The following is an 18,959-nucleotide window of genomic DNA, read 5'->3' on the forward strand; positions in this document are numbered from 1 at the left end:
CATGTCTACAGGACAGGACGTGGCTGGGGTCTAGAGGCTTGGTGTTTGAGGCTGGGGTCTTGGCTCTTGAGGCTTGAGGCTTGAGGCTGGGGTCTAGGCTGTTGAGGCTTGAGGCTGGGGTCTTGAGTCTTGAGGCTTGAGGCTGGGGTCTAGGCTGTTGAGGCTTGAGGCTGGAGTCTTGAGTCTTGAGGCTTGAGGCTAGGGTCTTGGGTCTGAGGCTTGAGGCTGGAGGCTGGTAACTCAGAGGCTGGAGCTCGGAGACAGACTTGGAACTATACATGAACATAGAATCGGGACTTATACTTCAAAAAGCCAGGACCCATCTTTAACACGACACTAACATGAGACTGGACAGTACATAGACAGAGCCGGGACTTATCCTTAGACAAGCCAGGACTCAAATTTATCTCCACACCAAGGTGGGACAGGTCCATCCATCGGGTAATGGCAGAATGGCCAGACTTACCCCACGGAGGCGAGGACAAGAAGAGACAAACACCGAAGAACGACAGACAGTTCTATCTCTGCATCAGGGTTGCTCTGAGTCGCAGTTACGGCCAGCAACCTAGGCTGGCTACAGAAACAGCCGGATCCCTACCTAGCTCGGAGTGGCTGACGACCACTCAGCTGGCCCGGGAAACAGTCGAATCCATACCGCAAAGACAGCCCTGACTACCGACAGCAAGGCTCCATGAAGCGATGGCTCTCCAATGCGGCCTAAAGATGGCAAGTGGTCACTCTAGCCTTCCACCGGCAGATTGTTCCCAGGGGATCTTGACAAGACAAACCAGCAGCCCACACTCACCCCCAAGGCTACTTATATTCCAAGCCCCAAGATGGGAATCCGGTGCCTATGATTAACCCAACCAAAACAGGAGACAGCTAGAAGACCCGGAGTCTGGAGTCCATGTACTGGACCATGAACCGGAAAGGGGACTTCATGGACCAGACCATGACAATTGTAGCAACTACAAACGTTTGTACTTGAAAACAAACGAAAAGTCGCTGAGAGGCTAAGTGAGGGAATATCACTCTGTATGTTCTGCTTCCAACTAACTGAATCCTCTTCTGTCTGGTAAGGGTTAAAAGACTCTTCCCATGATTCATGAGTTGCAAGGTGCTGTGGCCTGTCCAGCTCACACATGTACTGCACTTCTTCCATAGTATTGCAACAGCCTCTAAGAAAAAACTGTAATCTTGAAGGCTTTCACATCTTCAGATTTGATGGATGCCTATGAAGGAGTCTTTTCCATGCAGAGGGATACATTTTCCTGTTCATAATCAAAATGTCCATGTAATAACGCCTTAGCCTTGACATATCCTTTCTTAGGGTTAAGATGCTGGCAACTTCTAGCAAGTATCCTAGGATGATCCCTAGTGTACTGTTCAAGGAAATAGAGGCAGTCACCAAGGCTGTCAGTCCTGCTCTCAACACTGTTTTCAAAGGCCTTCATGAATGCATGACACTGCAATTGATCACCATCAACAATTTGAATTTCTCTTGTAGGCAAAGATGAAAGGCCAATAAAGTTGTTCTTTCATTTTACTTCTTCATAATATGAAAATTATACTGTTTTGATCTCTATCATCTGAAATATGAGTGTTTTTATGTTGTAAGTTAATGTCCCCATGAGCACTTTGAGCTGTTGAATGTGACATACATTCAGAGTGTCTCAATAGTGCAGGCTGAGAGTAACCTCCCTGAACTACCTCTTGGGGATTCTGTTTATGTTTCGCAGATACTTGAGAAACAAACACATCAACATTGACGGTGGATATTTTTGTTTTTCTTTATGTCTTTTCCATCTAGGAATTCATGCCATTGGACTGTCCTGTTGCAGTACATTTAGCACTCGACACACTTGAAGCCTTTAGCACTCTAACTTTACCCATACATGCAACAATTTCTTCCTCCAATTTAAGCTGTTCTTTCCCTTTCCATAGCTGTTCCTCTAGCACTTCCAGTGCATATTTGTCTTTCAATAATCATCAATGTGCCATTAATGCAGCTAAATCAGTCTCTGTTTTAATGTGTGCAAACAAGGTAGCTGATACTGAAGATTTTATTTCTGCAGCAGAACTCCATAAGCTAATCCTTCTATTTTCAACATTTGACACACAGTCACTTGGTTTTACGTCACTTTTATCTCATCTGTTATATCTGGAATTATAAAAAGCATTGAAACTTGAGAAACATCATCTTTTGGAAGCTAATGCATGTCTTCATTTATTGCTGCAAAAACATGGCCATCAACGTGAAATATTTGAGTCAACCATTGTTTCACAACCTCTTTGGATTCGCTGCTGTGTTTATCAATGCTTGTGAACCACTCATTTTGTTTTTCCTGTTCATCCTCGGGAAGTAAAGGGAGTTGTCTGGTGTAACCTAGTGGCAGCTGCGCAAAGGCTAGTCAAGTTCTCAAACTGAGATTGCACTTATGAGGCACTTTCGTTATTTTTCATAAAATCCTTAGTTAATGATATTTAACTTTTAATTTCCTTCATGCTAGAGTGGATTTTATTGGGTAGATGATTTGTTAACACTTAAATGATCTTGGCCATCAGACTTCTATTTTAACTGTTTGACAAAGGACTGTGGATTGAGTCCACCACAATGGGCTTCCTAAAAGGTGTAAATACCAGATACTTCTGGTGCCTGAGGCTGTAATTTCAAAGACAGTATCATCTATACATTATAAATACTAATTGTCTTCTATGTTAGCACATAAAATGCCAAATAAATGTATTGTGGATTGAACTAAAGGCTGTGGATACCAACCCAGACATGTTGGCGTTGGAAGGAAAGGATGGTGTGATATCTTGTAAGTAGCTTCAATAGGAAAGCATTGTCTATGCATTGTCTATAACTTTTAAGTTGTGATTGCCTTTGTGCTTAGCATATAAATATCGAGCCCACATTGAGCTAACAGACCTTTCTGTGGAAAGCGTCTCTGTATGATGCCTGTTGTAGCTTGTTGTGTCGAATAAAGGTGCTACTTTGTATCTCCCAGTGACTCTGTCTCTCCGGTGATTTCATCCGCCCTACAAGAATCCATGTTTGTTTTACACTCCTTTTGAAGACTTTCAATGTGATTCACCAAAGCTTTGGTAGTAAGTTGGACTTCTTTCTTGTCAGCCTTCACTTCAGAGCCACTGACATCCAGTCCCATCCTTTTATCCATTCGTGTTCGCAAGATGCAACAGTGGTATTCTGTTCAATCAATACAAGGAAGAAACAAACTACTTGTGTATCCACAGTGCATCAACCAAACCAAACAAGCATCTTTTAATTCAAACGTCAGCAATCAGGACAATATTTTGGCACTCATGAATTTTGCAAAACACAACAAGCCAGAGCTTTGACAATTCAATAAAACAGGATGACAAACCATGAAACAAACACCACACGCTCGAGCAAAGGTCCCCAATGGACAGGCAGCACTGACCACTCAAACTATGTTCAATCCAGAAATACACGGCATGAATCAATACAAAGCCATATGTAGGTCTGTGACTTCAGCTGTTCATGTTGTTGATGTGTCTTCACAGTGTTCTGGTGGAAGTTATCTCAAATAACTAGCTGGCTTTCCTTTGCATTACTTTGTGTTAGAATTCTTTTTCCTCCAACAGTTCAAGCAGTTCAACAGTCCTCTTCATCCAGAACATGAAACATTGTGTGAAGTAGTCCATGCTGATGGCTTTGCCATTGTTACATATCCCATGAGCATTATGTAATTATCTTGTGAGCATGATGTAATGGTCTCATGCTATTGGAATGATGTAATGGTCTTGTGATAATGGGGTGAAGTAATGTCACGTGATGGCACCGTATGAAATAAAAAGCCCGCCATGGTGACGCAGTTCTCATTTTTATTTTTAGTGTAACGTTGTTGCCAGCAGTTTCGCCCATCACTGCCAGCTTTTGTTTGTTGGACATTTTGTTTTACTTTTACAGTCTAATATTGGAGAGTGAAGACATTGCCAGAGTTATCCGAGCAAAGGACTGGGTAAAGTTAATGTCGTTCAGCTTCTTGGGGATGATCGACTTTTTAAATCTTTGTTCGGGAATTGTGGCCTACACATTTGAGTAAAACCCCTGCAAGGTCGGGAAGGTTTGTGCAGTGACCACCCTCCAGTCAAAAGGTCAGTTCCTTTATTTCTTCGTGATTCCTTTGGACAAGGCATCTCTCGGCTGAGATTGACAATTCGTCATTACTTCGAAGGATTCGTTGTTTTGGAGATGTCTCTCCTTAATGACTATATAAATCACATGGACTTTTGAATTTACCATTTTAAGTCTGTGCTTGGATGAGAACAGTTTATAATTTTGACTGTTCGATATAGTCGCCTAACTGTTAACTTCCGGTTAAGTTAGTCGTTCGTTTACTTTTCGATGTTTTGAGCAGAGGTTAATAAATATCGTTGCTTGATTATATAACTTGACTCAATTTCATTTCCATTGTTGCTGGACACGTGACACCATAAGCTGGTGTTTGTTTGTTACATAAAAAAATTCATTGATAAAATATAGTAACTACTTGAAAATAAACTATAAGTCATTGTGAGGCTAAGAGAGGGAGTCACACAGTATGACTCGCTTCCAATTAAATGAAGTCCAAGTCAAAAAAGTACGTTTAATCCTTTATACAAACCAAAAATAAAATCATTCCACTCTTCCATAATTCATGCAAAAGTAATTGGATCATATTCAACCTAAGACCAGCATAATCGAATCAAATTCAAGTAAGGATGAGCCATCAACAAAAAATATATATTGCCTACTCATCCCCTCTTTATGCCAACATGAAGGTGAACAGGTGACTATATTCGTTTATTTTAACCATCACCCAATGCCGCACGCCACCCACTAAATGCCACCCAAACCCACGTGAGAAGTTCCTTTAGCCCAGAGTGAAGATGTGCAACAAAAATACAATACAGACAGACAACAAATAAATGTATGGCTCCTACTATACTCTCAGGTGTGCTGGGGCATCCCACAAAAGTTGCCACAAATTCTGTATGCATACTTTAATGCTTAGAACACAACAAGCATCACGCCCCGGCCACTCCCTGTTTGACCCGCTGCCATCCAGTAAAAGGTTCAGGACACTAAAAGCCAGAACAAATAGACTGAGGAACAGCTTCTATCCCAGAGCTGTGGCCTCCATCACACCACTCCCACAGGACAATGACTGAAACTGTGAGCACACACAAGGACTCAAATACTTGCACTAATGGCACTTTGTGCATTTCTGTGATATTCTGGTGCTGCTGCAACTTATTTTCTGCTACTTATGTATTTAATACTGTTTTTCTATTACTATCTTGTTTTTACCTACTGTTTTATTTAATTGCCTGAGAGGAAGCAAAACAGAGTTTCATTGTACCTATGTATAATGACAATAAAGATCATTCAATTCAATGGCAAACAAGACCTGTTCCTCTCTCCCACCCACACACATACACAGTCCTCTAACCCCAAGACAGGCTGCCTGCTTCCAGCCTCCAGTGGACTTGTTTTCGGATGTGGACATGCAGACACAGGACCTTCGCCTACTCAAGTGGACTCACGGAGATTTGCAAACCCAGAGCTCCGGCCAAAGGACTGAATGCTTTCTCTTCTGATTTGATCTTCAGGTCTCTGTCCTCAGCACTGATCACAGGACCCAATGATCACTGAACACTAGGCCTTGAATTCTGGACGCACTTATGATGGGACCCTGAACACTAGGCTTCAACCTCTGGTCTTGCCAACTCCCAAACCTTGTTCCTCCTGTGTGCACAGAAATCTGAATCCAGAACTCGCCAACAACTCGCTGAACTTGGGGAGCCATCAGCCCTTCTCTGTGTTGGACTGTCAGCCCAATATCCAGCTGCATATCCTGACCAGCATGCGGGCATCCTATGCCTGTGTCTCTGTCCTTCAAACGTGGTGAAGAGAAGTAAGACCCCAGCCTGTACTTTAATTCCTCGAATTCCCCACATCCATGTCCTTAAACTCTAACCTGACCGCAACCCCCTTCTCTGTCCGCAAAACCATCCTCAAGAACCCAAAAGATACCCACTAGTAAATAACTAAAACACGCAACCTCAACGGAGGCCGCAGCTCAGCGTCATCTCAAAGATGACTTGGACTTGCATGGGCATTTGGGCTTTTCTCAATCACCAGTTGAGACTTCTGTTACTTTGCCTATTCTTTTTTTATTGCTGCCTAGAAACAGGGAGACTACTTCCTGTGGTGAGGATGCCTGACTTCTGCTCAGAGAAGGTGGGAATTTCCCAATGTTACCCATTCCAATCACATCATCAATCGTAATTTCATTGTGGTGACAAATGGGTAGAGATCTCTTACTTCTGATTCATCCTGTGTGGGGCAATGTATTCCTCATCCACATCATCAGCCCTATTGACATTAACTGATAATTCAACAAAACCATTTTTGAAGCATACTACTTTAGTTCAAATTCAAACTCCCTTTTTACATGTATTTGTAAATTTCACAGGTGTGCTCTTTCTATCATCTACTATTTTCATGATTTGAGTTATCACAGACTCCTTCATTCTTCTGCATTGTAAAGCGTAACACTCTTGTGAGACTACTAATATGGCTTTTTTGAAGAAATTACGCCTAAAACTGGTTGAGGACTCAGCTTGCAACAACCATACAACAGGAGATAATGCTGAATTAATTTCCTCCCTTTAATTCCACCCCAAACCCACCTTGCCTCTCACCTGGTTCCAACTGTCACCTGTTAGCTTGTACTCCTTCCCCTCCCCCCTCCTTCTTATCTTGGCCCCTTCCCCTTCTTTTCCAGTACTGATAAAGGGTCTCTGTTCAAAGCATTGGTCCTCTCCAAACTGTTGCCTGACCTGCTGAGTTCCCCTAGCATATAGTTCTGGACTTCCAGCATCTGATGAATGCCTTGAATTTATAACTTTTAACTATGTTGCAATATTGAGTTTGCAGTATCGACTAAACCATTAATGAGTTTGACGTAGAATATTGCATAAATTGTAAATTTCCGAATGCTAGTTGAAACTTCTCCTTAATATTCTGGTTAATATTTATTATCGGTGAATCCACTCATGATAGCTCAAGATTTTATTTATTCTTCTTTCACGTTTTCATATATTCAAAATCCATATTGCATTAACATTAAAAGTAATCACTGGGATTAACAATGATTTTACTGAATAATACCAATGCAAATATAAAACTCTACCATTAATTCTATAGAGAATCTATCCCAATATTTCTACCATTAAGATGAGCAGCAGAACACCTTAGCTTCATTCTAATGAGATTAAAGCTTGCAAGTGATGAAAGAGCACTGATGTGATGGCTCCCTGATGAGTTAACATCGGTAGGGAAGTTACATTAGTACAGAGTTATGTTGCATAAGTAATTACAATATTTTTAACATTGCAGCTTTCAAATTTTGGCACAGTTCAAAAAATTCTCATAATGTCAAATATGCAAAAGGCTTGCACAATATATTCAATGCAATACACTTAATCTTACATTTCAAAACTCAGAACAGCAATCAGCGACACAGTGGCAGAATAAATAGTACAGATTCCTCATATCTCCAGTACTCTGGGTTCAATTCTATGCTATTTTTGCAGAATCTCTGATGATTCTGTGCTTTCCTCCATGTGTTCCCAGTTACTTCCCACATCCCAGTGATGTCCTGCTGTCTGCCCTGAATCGTCCTTAATGCAAGTAAGTGGTAAGAGAATCAGAGGGAGAGGAGGCAGTGTTAATATGCATGCCATAGAAGATAAGTAATTTGAAAAAAAAATGAGAGAAGGGAATTGATAGGATTGGTCTGAGAGCCATGAAAGACTCAATGTGCTGAATGATTCCCCTTCTATGTTGTAAGGAAACATGAATAATATAAAATACAATACATAATTTAATATGGAAATTACTGTGGATGTTAATAATTTATTTCATGATTTTTAAACAGAAATTATCCCCTTAGGATTCATCATGTGCCAATTCACTTGAGCTAGTTCTACATTTGTACCCTGATAATTATTCTTATTTAAGATTATGAGACAAGTCTTAAGCCATCCTTACAACACTCATAATGAATGTAAAATCCTATTATATTATATTGGGTGTCCCTCTACTGTGAGGTGATTGATTAATCCCAGGTCATTTTGCATTACCAGGTTTATTAAAATCTAAACTCTGATTGGCTCCAGAATCTATTTTGCACTGAAAGCATTTTCTGAAAACAGCCCATAAGCTCCTCATCAAAGCTACCTTTAACCATCTGATTTTATTGATCCATAGATAGATTTAAATGCCCTGCTATTCTTACCAACATTTCTGACAACTTCCCATTACCTCTTGCTTTTGTACCCTGTCCTACTATGCAGTTACAGAACTTCTCATATTGACTGTACAGAACATTTTACTTAGTTTATGGCATTAACATACATAAACGTAGATCTTTATCATTTTTTGTGCAGAAGTTCCATAATCTGGAACTAGCCATCTACATTCTTGCTTTCTGCTGAGTGAACAGTGCCCTTCCACCTCGCCATATTGTTCTCCACTGATACTAACTTCTTCTTTGAATGGCTTCTTGCCCCACGATGTCATATCCAGTCAGTTCAACCATCCTACAGCTGGCACTCCCATTCAAAGAACCTCAAACCCATTGCAATAACTGAGGCTACAGTGCTCATGCTGTCCTGGGCTCCTATCTGCCTCACTTGCTGTCACACTCCCCTTCCCTGAACATTGATAAAACCAAGAGTTTCTACCGTCTACAGTGTGACCATCTCCTGGTACAAAGCATCCAAGTAATGGTTCACCTCAATGATTTACTCTAATGTCTGCAGCTTGGCCTCTTCAAGCTGGAAACACTTGTTTATACTGGCATCTAGAAGCTCCCACATGCTGCAACCATAGTATATCATATATTCTGCTAACCTCAATATATTAACATTTTTTAATTATTTTATTCAATTTTTTTGTGTTTTTTTTTCATTTATTTTGTAATTGGCTCAAGGGAGGTATGTTGTTGTGGGTTCTGGTTTGCAATAGAATGGGATTAAATTGGTATTTTATTTTTAATACATCATGTTTGTTCTACAAGTTCTCCATTAATCTTTCAGAAGCCACAATTATCATTAAGTGCAGTTAAACTGCTGTACTTCATAAAGTAAACATGCTGAGCAACTGTTAGATCAAATTTATTAAACCAGCCACAATGTAAAATGAAGTCTTTAAACTCCCCCACATCCATGAGTCATTTTAAACAGCAGAATTAAATAAAACACAAAATCAAAATGTATTTCACATAAAAGAAAATATTTACTGAGAATGCTCTTCTCAAAGCTTGGCATTTATGGACACATAATCATGAGGAGTTGAAATAAATTAACACTGAAGGTGTAACGTATAAGACAAGGCAGTTCTTGGACCTGTCTGGTTTTGAAACAAAGACAATACTGGAAAGCTATCACATGCTTGAACCAAAATTTCTGAGTATCAATGATATCTCCCCCTCAGGTCTCAATAACATATCTGGTATAATCTACCAGTGTTGATTACCCCTCAGCATACAGCTCATAGTACCAAAGGAGGAATGCTAATTTTATCAAATATTCCTCTATTTTGTGCTTTGGAACAGGTCTCAAGTGCAGGACAACTATTATGGAGAGAGAGGAACATTCCCAGACATGCTTAACGGCCCATTGCAAACTGATCTGTGAATGGCTGCCTTAAAGGATGCTAAAGTTCAGCCCACTGAACCTGATTTTTTAAACTGCATCTTCACTCAAACAAATGATATGTCTTATAATTTCTGCATTCATTTTACCAGAAGAACAAAGAAGATACAGCTATGAGTTAATATTTTCTTATATGAATACTAAATACATAATTCATCACTGGAATTATTTTCAATCATTCCTTCAATGCAGGGGTGATGTTTAAAGTTTCATATTAAATCAATTTTGTGCAAAGACTCACCAATGTTTGGTCAATAAAGCTTAAGCTTGATAAAATAATTTCCTGTGAGGTTGGACTGCCCTGATATGAGTTCCTGAGAGGGCAAACAATTATCAAACTCTCCAAGAATTTATATTGCCCACCCAGACACACTAAGTTTTGATCTCTTTCAGGAGATATGGACTGATTTAGAAACAAGCTCAGCACCTGACATGACTTGGACATCTAGGGAAGTTCAGCTTTACTCAATATAGACCATCCCTCAGCTTGCACATTTTGATAGGTTTGCACATAAGTGATTCACTAGGAAATGCTTAAAGGCCAGGTAGGAGTGCTAGTGGATACCCAAACACTGGGGAAATAATGAGAGGCATATTTCAAAAGCCGAAAGCAATCTGAATGCTTTGTTTAAAGAGATCAGAAGTACTCCAAGGCCAATATGTGTGGACTTAAGTCCTCCCTGACCCAATAAATTTGATATTAAATTGGTATCCAAGGAGTCAAGCAATACTACGTTTTTTTTTTGTATACAGTTGTGAGGGGATGCCTCGCAGAAAAGCTTCAGCATTATAAGTTACTATGAAGCCAAGTATGACTTGGAAAAATCAGAGCTAACAGGATTAGATAATGGAGTTGTTATTTTCATTGGCTTTTTAACTCCATGGAAGAATCTCAAGATAACTTCACAAAATTACCTCCTTAGATGAACATAGAACAGTATAGCATAGGAACTGACCCCTTTGGGTCTTGATGTCTGTGCCAGCCAATATTCCATCTGTCTGCAAGTGGTCTATATTGCTCCATTCCCTGTCTATAAATCTGTCTACCTAAATATCTCTTAAAAGTTACCAGTTATCCACTTCCTCCATTTGCCCTGGCAGTGGATTCCAGACACCTAATACTCTGTAAAAATATTTGTCTAGTAAACCTCCTTTAAAATTTCTCCCTCTTTCCTTAAAACAATACATTGTATTTGACATTGTCATCCCAGTATAAAGATTCTGACGCTCTAACCTACCTGTGTTTTTCATAATTTTATAAACTTCTATCAGGTCACATTTCTGCCTCCACTTCTCCAAATTTGTCCAAAGTTTCCTTATAGGTAGTGCTCATTTAGCCAAGCAACATCCTGCTGAACCTCTTTTCCATTCTTTCCACGGCCTCAACGTCTTTCCTGTAAATGAAATGACTACAACTATATACAACATTCCAAATGTGGGATTTCCAAAGTTGTATAAGCTGCAACATAACTTCCCTACTTAAATAAGTGAATGCGTTTTCCAAATTGATGCATTTTTAAGCCTGTTGGTATTTCTAATTGCTTGAGAAGCTTGGGGGATACACAATTTTGAATCTCTCCAAATTTTTCCCACCTATACTCCATAATGCAGCACCTGTAATGGGTCTACCTTGCAACCATACTGGAATATTTAGGGACAAGGCACATCTAGTGGTTGTAATAGGAAAACCTGGTAATGTTTCTATAAGATATCATTCTGCAGACATGATCATGGCTATAGCTCAGCTAGAGCACAGAAAAGATCTCCTAACTTTAGACACCAACCTACAGAAGATCATGAGAACTTTACAAAGTAGATTGAGGTAGGAGTAATTTAGCTGTGTCCATTGCATGCCAAAGGCACCTGAGCAAATCAAAACATAGACTTTAAATAGATATATAATACTTTCTCAATGCAAATTAGGATCCTTATGGAATCGTTAGGATCTTAATTGAAATTGAGTGGAACCCATGAGCATCAGTTTACTTTACAATATTGGAATTTTGCATTCTGAAGGAATGGAGACAAGGTGTATAGAGTTGAGGACATAAGAAAATATTTATATGGTAGGTAAACTTGAAGCAAGGATACATTTGACTCAAAATAAACCAAATTAAATTGGTCAGATAGTTATGCTATAAAAGCAATTTTATGACCTTCACATAAAAATTGACCAATATTCATACCTCTCACTGACATGAGAAGACAAAATATTATGTACTGCCCTTTCAAGAGACTGTGAGCTGAAGGAAATCCTGGAGCAACTATCAATACAGAGCTCATGCTAAGTTAAAAGTGATTGCTTTGTATTGTGCATTGTGTAATTATATTATGCATTGGCTGACCTTCAGTTATTTGTTTCCATCTCTGAATTCCTGTGCATAGTCATCTACAAAACTGGCAAATCCACAGAAAAGTTAGAACCTAGGTCCAACCAATTCTGAATTCATCTCCAGAAGACAGTGGAAATGTTAATGCTCAGATCATTGTCACAGAGAAACCCATTAATCACTCCCTCAAAATGCTGACAAATCCAGAATGTTTCCCTTTGATGGTGGAACATCTGAAAAATATACATTTACTAAACAGGTCTTTTGAACTACAATTTTGTGCTGAACTAATTAAATTCACAATCAAATGCCAACTAAACTAATTCCTTCTGTCTACACCATGTCCATATTCTTCTATTTCCCTCACACTCATGTCCATATCTAAACAACACTTAGAAGTCCTTTAAGTATCTGCCTCCACCACTTCCACAGGCAGCTCATTTCAGGCACCCACTAATCTCTGTGTAAAAAAACTTGCCCCTCACATCTCCTTTGAAATTACTGCCTCTCACCTATACATGCTCCCTGGTATTATATGTTTCAACCCTGGGAAAAAGATAATGCCAACTCTATCTATGCCTATCCTGCTGTATCCTTTGCCAGCCTTCAACACTATCCTCAACACCACCAATCTTCATATCATCTGCAAACTTACTAACCCACTTATTTACATTTTCATCCAGGTCATTTATAAATATTGCAAACAGCAGAGGTCCCAGTACAGATCCCTGCAGTACACCACTAATAACAGACCCATGATTCTTAATCTTCTGGATGAGCCTCCCATGAGGGACCTTGTAAAACGCCTCACTAAAATTCATGTAGATAACATCCACAGTTCTACCTTAACCAATGGCCATCATCACCTCATCAAAGAACTCAATCAAGTTCATAAATCGTATTTCTAAGAATTCTCTCCAGTAACTTCCCTACCACTGACTTGAGACTCACTATCCTATGGTATCCAGGATATTCCCCAGTTAACTTTTTGAATAATGAAACAACATTAGCTACACGCCAGTATTCTGGGACCTCACCTGTGGCTAAAGAGAACACTAAAATATTTGTCAAGGCCCCAGCAATCTCATCCCTTGCCTCTCTCGGTAACTTGGTGTATATCCCATCAGGCCCTGGGGACTTACCTACTGAGGTTTGGTACTCTTTAAGCACTGCATCCACATCCTCTGCATCTAAGCAAATGTTCCCGGTTTATTCCTAAGTTGTCCTACCTTCTCCCTAGTTAAGCTCTTGCTCTTGACACCTGTATTGAATGCCTTGGGATTCTCTATAGTCCTACTTGCCAAGGACATTTCATAGCCCCTCCTGGCTTTCCAAATTCCCTTCTCAAATTGTTTTCTTGCTTTTTTATAATTCCAAAGTTCTCTGTTTAACTCTACCTTCCTAGGCTTTGTATACTTATCATTTTTCTTCTTGTTTAAATTCATCACCTATCTCTACGTCCAAGGACATCTTACCTTGCCATCTTTGTCCTTCCTTCTGAATGAAATATACCTGACCTGTACACTGTAAACATTTTCAATAAGTGTTGTGTTAATATTTTTAATCACTAAACACAAGTAATGATAGATCACGGCAGAGTAAGAAATCTTACACTGTTTGCTTAACAGGGTGTACTTCAATCAACCATGTCCGTCATAAGTAGATGTAGACAGTGTGCATATACTTGTGTTATCATGCTAGGTACTATGATCATTGTAAAATTCAATTCCTGAATTTGTGAATGAGCAAAAACAATGGTTTGTAACTTAATATCAATCAACACCAACAAATTTTACTTATAGAGTGTCTTAAATGTAATGAAACTTCTTAGTAATACCAAACAATTGCTTACATTGAACAACATGAGTGCTGAATAGAAGCATGTCCCTTTAGAATAGAGGTGAGAAGGAATTCCCTCAGTCAAAGGATGGCCAATTTGTGGAATTCATTGCCACAAATGACTGTGGAGACCAAGTCATTGTGTATATTTAAAATGGAGGTTCATAATTACTCAATTTCTAAGGGTGACAAAAGTTGTGGGGAGCCAGCATCCACTGCCTCTCCGTTGTCTATCCTCCCAGTTATTTCCGTAAAGAATTCCAACATATTTGTCCGCAAGATTTCCACTGAAGGAAGCTATGCTGACTTCAGCCTATTTTATCTTGTGCTCCAAGTACCCCGAAGTCTCATCCTTAATAGTGGACTCCAACATTTTCCCACCCACTAGAATTAAGCTAACTGGCCTATAATTTCCTGTTTTCTGCCTCTCTCCCTTAAAGACTGGAGTGATATTTGCGATGTTCTATTCTTCTGGAAACTTTCCATAATCTTGTGATTCTTGAAAGATCACCACAATCTCTTCAGATACCTCTTTCAAATCACTGGGGTGTAGTCCATATGGTCCAGATGACCTATCCACATTCAGACCTTTCAACACAGAAGCACATTCTCCTTAGTAATAGCAACTAAACTTTCTTCTGCCAGCTAATACTCTCAAATCTTTGGCACGCTGCTGGTGAATTCTGCAGTGTAGATTGACACAAAATACTTATACATATTATCCACTATTTCTTTAAGCCCCACTCCCACTTCTCTATTGTAACTTTCCAGTGGTTCAATACCCACTGTTGCATCCCTTCTACTCTTTACATATCTGAGAAGACTTTTAGTATCTTCTATTATATTACTGCTTTGCTTAACTTCATATTTCATCTTTTCCTTCCTTATTGCTTTTTAGGTTGCATTGTATTGGTTTTTAAAAGCCTCCTGATGCTCTAGGTTTTGTGACATTCACTTTTATGATGTCATCTAAGTGTTACTAGGTGTGAAGATAAAAAGAAGTTTGAATTTCAGAAGGGTAAAAGTGCAATGGAAACTCTATGCATAACTGAATAAAAACTCATGTTAGGGTCTTGTACAACCTTTACATTGATGGAATTATAGCCTCGGCAATTGATAAACACTGTCAGATGATCCATGGTGGCGAATTGCCATACTGAGCAATAGATACACAATAAGATCACCATGGAAAGTTAGCCAAAGTACAAACCTGAATGTCCATGCAGTCTTGTGACTCCCTTACTAGGCTGATGACCCCGAAGAACTAGTAATCTTTAATCATACACATTTGTAGATGTCAATAGAAACACTCTGCAAGTGTCCCCAACAATATGAAGGATTCTGAATAACAAGCACAAGATAGGCAGCTTTGACTGCTGTGGGTTTGGGTAAGTCACAGATCCAGAAGTGAGCAGTATTTCTCTTCAGATGGAAATAATACTGCATCATCTATGGTCCTGCTGAAGAGATCCTCAGTCACATGCATGATAATTTGGCAGATCACACTGTGGAAACATTTACCAATGTGTAAAGAGTCAACACTCATCAAAAATACTGGGATCAAAGCCTCTAACATGAGCAATTAAGAATGTAGCCAAGTGAACTAAGGAGTTTTTGCAAGAAATCGTTGAGTTTAATGGATTACTGCATCAAAACAGCATTCTTGGTTTGGTGTCAGTGGGGAGTTTCAGGAAGCTTGGGAAACTAGGACTGTATGGATCATTTTGGGGAAGTAGGTCCTCACAATGAAATCAAGCCAAGAATAAGAAAACATTGCCAGATTAGATATCAGCCCAGGAAGCTCAGCATTGTGAACACGTTGTAGGAATACATCCAGTAAGATCAAAACCCATCTCTTAATGTTGTCCTCAATTATGTTCCAACATTACCCAGCCAATTGCAACCCCACCATATTCCAGCTCCATAGCTGTCCCTCCACACAGAAAGGGCTGATGGCAAATTCCATCTGCAATGACCCAAGTCACCCCTGGACATTTACCTCCCTCTTTCCTGACTGAAACCAAAATCTCACTGACCTCTTCACCTCATCTCCACAGGCAAATCCCATTTCCCCCAACTCAGTCTGCAACAGCAGAACAAATGAAGGCAAGGCTCATGAATCTGGAACTTTGTGCAGGCGAACTAGCCTTTCTTAGCATTAAAGTTTTTCTAGGCTCTCAACTTTTGATGTGACTGAACCTGGGAAATATCTCATCTAAAACCAAACAAGGTAGGTGATGCAGTTATTAAATCTGCAACATATATTAGATTGAATTTTGCTCGAGGACTATTAAGTGCATTCATATTGCCTTTTGTTTCATCAGCCTAGCAACTAAATCACCAGAAAGAAGTAACATTGCCTGAACATCCAAGATGTTGTGATCTAAAGCAGCACATTCTGCAGGTGTGTGTCCGATTTTTCTGGCAGCAGTTGAGATTCATTCGTAGACCATCAGGTCAAAGGCTGACTTCTTGGTGACAATATGAATTTCTTATAAACCTGATGATTCCTGTCAGAAAACTAGACTCCGATACAAAGCATACTAACAGTGAAAGTTGTGACCACCACTGGAAATTCACTCAGCAAGTTCTATAAATTTGTGTATGTGATGGACATTATAATGTACACAATTTTTGAATACATTATTACATCATTTGCAACTTTGCACCTGTATTTTCCAATTAAGGATGAAGGTCTCAGAGAAAGAATTTAATGGCTAATGATATAGTGGGTATATGAAAAGCTTATTACAGTCAAAGTGAAAAATATGAAATATGTTATTGGCAATTTCTTCAGCCTTAATCCAACTTATTGGCATTTGTACTGTAACAACAAGGAAGCTAGTGTACAATGCCATCGATAAAGTGCAATTTCATTTAGAGTTGACTTTCTAATTTTAAAAAAAGTGGGTGGAATATTCCTTGGAGCTATTGCCATTCTCTTGGCACTTTTTATTTTAAAAATGACATGGAATTCCCACTGCTCAAGTGTTATCTAGCAGAAAATACTGAAAACATTTCACTAACCAACATCAAAAATAAATAAATGCATTACAAATTAGTTGGCATTTCTCTTCAAGTTATTGTTTCAACTGATATCAAACTGTTGACGAAGAACTACATGAAATTTTGTTATTTTTCTGATGTAACTGATCCATTAAGATTTTTGTAGTGTTTGGTGCAGATTGCAATTTTATTAATAATGAGTACAAGCATAATGGAAATATCTGCACTTATACAGGTTGTATTGAAAATTAAAGTGAATACAGCCTTTTAAAGAATTAATAAAAGAGAAAAAGGACAAGTTGTAAAACTAATGCCTTCAGATCAGACTAGAATGGTTTTGTTCAGACAATCTGGACAGTGTAAACTGACTTGGGCTCAGTTACAATAAGGAAGACTACATTCAATGGCCACTTTATTTGGTACAGGAGGTACCTAATATGGTAGTCAGTGGTGCAGTTTTCCTTATTGGGCAGGAGACAAAGTGGGCATTGAGTGAATGTTATTAGATTTCTGCTGCTGGAGCCCATCCACTTCAAGCATTGATGTGTTGTACATTCAGAGATGTTCTTCTGCACACCACTGTTGTGAGAAGTGATAATTTGATTTACTGTCACCTTCCTGTCAGCTTGAACCATTCTCCTCTGAATTCTGTCTTTATCAAGGCATTTTCACCCACAAACTGCTGCTCACTAGGTGTTTTTGTTTTCTGCGCCATACTCTGTAAACTCCCTAGAGACTGTTGTGTGTGAAAAACTTGAATTTGAATAGTTTTTGGGGTACTCAAACCGCTCTGTCTGGCATCTGGCACCAACAATCATTCCATAGTCAAAGTCAATTAGAACACATTTCTTACCCATTCTGATTTTTGGTCTGAACAACTGAACTTGTTGATCATGCCTGCATGACTTATGTATTGAGTTGCTGCCGCATGATTGGTCAATTCGATATTTGAATTAACGAGCAGGTGTACAGGTGTGGCCACTGAGTGTAAATACTTCATCAGTTTTTCTCAGAATCTAAATCATATTCCTCATATTATTACTGACATATGTGGTGAATTTTTTGAGCAGCTGCTGCAGTACAGTAAAATATCAAATGTATGCTGTAAGTTACAATAAGAAATATATTTAAAAGTAAGTAGTGCAAACCAAGAGGAAAATAGTGAAGTAGTGTTCATGGGTTCATGAACCATTCAGAAATCCGATGTGCAGCATCCAACAGCAAATGATGTCATGAGGATATTCGAGGGTGTTTGGGCTCATTCCAGGGGCCCAATCAGTAGCAGGAGCAGAACACAGTGAGGTTTCTCACAGGGACAAGCAGGGTGACCATTGTTGGGGTGGCCATTACTGGGAGTAGGAGTGTCAGGCTTCGGTTCAAAGGAGGCTTCAGCTTGAAAGAGCCATTGGCTCTGGGTAAGTTTCTGTTAAGCTTCCCTCTGTTTTTTCCTTTACTTTATCTAGTGTAGTAAATGCCATTGTGTGTTCTTCATGCTGGATGTTGGAGTCCTGGGAGACCCAGAGTCTGTCAGGGAACTACAAATGCATGGTACATCCAGCTGCAGCTCCTTGAAGACCGTATTAGGCATCTGGAGCAGCAGCTGGATGACCTTCAGCTTTTTGAGAGCGTGAGGAGATAATTGATCAAAGTTACAGGGAAGTAGTCACCCCTAAGTTGCAGGAGGCAAGTAGCTGGGTGTCTGTCAGGAGAAATGGAAATGTGAATAGGCAGTTAATGTAGAACACCTCTATGGCCTTTCCTCTCAATAATAAGTATACCACTTTGGATACTGTTGTGGGGAATGACCTCCCAGGAGAATGCCATGGAGACCGGGTTACTGACACTGAGCATAGGTCCATGCTGCAGAAGGGAAAGGGAGAGAAGAGGGGAGTGGTAGTGATAGGAGACTCAGTACTCAGAGAAACAGACAAGAGATTCTGTGGATGTGAATGGGACACCCAAATGGTATGTTGCTGTGCTGCAGCCAGGGTCAGGGATGTCTCGGATCATCTCCACAGCATTTTGGAGAGG

The 18,959-nt window shown here is 39.5% G+C and overlaps 1 long non-coding RNA gene across 1 annotated transcript; it reads left to right on the top strand.

Annotated features, from left to right (window-relative positions):
* Nucleotides 1-3,902: 3,902 nt before the first annotated feature.
* On the top strand, nt 3,903-16,758 carry LOC140200826 (uncharacterized). The gene is made up of 3 exons (XR_011886741.1): nt 3,903-4,143; nt 15,980-16,152; nt 16,247-16,758. It is a non-coding gene; the product is annotated as an uncharacterized lncRNA (long non-coding RNA).
* The last annotated feature ends 2,201 nt before the right edge of the window (nt 16,759-18,959 follow it).

Source organism: Mobula birostris, chromosome 7 (genome assembly GCF_030028105.1).
Source record: "Mobula birostris isolate sMobBir1 chromosome 7, sMobBir1.hap1, whole genome shotgun sequence".
Lineage (NCBI taxonomy): Eukaryota > Metazoa > Chordata > Chondrichthyes > Myliobatiformes > Myliobatidae > Mobula > Mobula birostris.